Consider the following 845-nt stretch of genomic DNA (forward strand, 5'->3'; position numbering starts at 1 on the left):
GTGGTGATGTCCCGCAGAGTGTAAGAAATTGCGAATATTTAAATCCTTTTGTCCCTCTGTCGTTGTTGATTTCCTTTATTAGAATTTCCCTTTTCTCCCACTTACCCATCTACTTCTGTAGCAGTGCCATTTTTTGAGTGCCCCTATTTCAGAAACCCATACAGTATTCACCGTCGCTCTCATTATAATATTCGTATATACACAGACACACACAACGCTCTCTTATTATTATTCTCAGTATTATAACCCTAAGTAATATTTATAAAATATGCCAAATTGTAAGATCATTAATTTTTCATAGATTCTCACACTAGCAATTCACACTCATAAGCCACTATTAAACACATTTTACTAATTTTTATTTATTCTAGTTTTTCAATAATTTAAAATTTTTATTAAAAAGTGTTAAAATATGCCAAAATATTAAAAGTTCTTGTAAATTCTCAAAATCATTAAAATATAAAACTAATTAAAGAAATAGCCCTCAGAACCATTTTTTACTAGAAAAATGCCACTTTGACACCCTTTTTTTCTAGGCTCATCCTCATTACCTTTACCTTTCCAAATGCGCAATTGTTCTTGCCCCTGTTTTGTCATTTTCACACGGTTTCTTAGTTTTGTGCCTTGCACACCCAGTTGTCGCTCTTTCTTTTGCTGTCTCTCCTGTTCCTGCTGCAGCATTTGTTTGCTCTTTTCTCTCTTTATGTTTGCAGTGACTTCCTATTTCTTCTTTGTCGCTAGTCCATTTGCACCCGTCACTTTCCTTGCATTCTGATTTCTTCTGCTTCTTATTACATACTTCTGTATCTTTCAAATTTGCTTCTTTGTTGCTGGTTGCTTTGCAT

Source organism: Trypanosoma equiperdum, assembly GCF_001457755.1.
Source record: "Trypanosoma equiperdum strain OVI genome assembly, contig: ctg_1972, whole genome shotgun sequence".
Classification (NCBI taxonomy): Eukaryota; Euglenozoa; class Kinetoplastea; order Trypanosomatida; family Trypanosomatidae; genus Trypanosoma; species Trypanosoma equiperdum.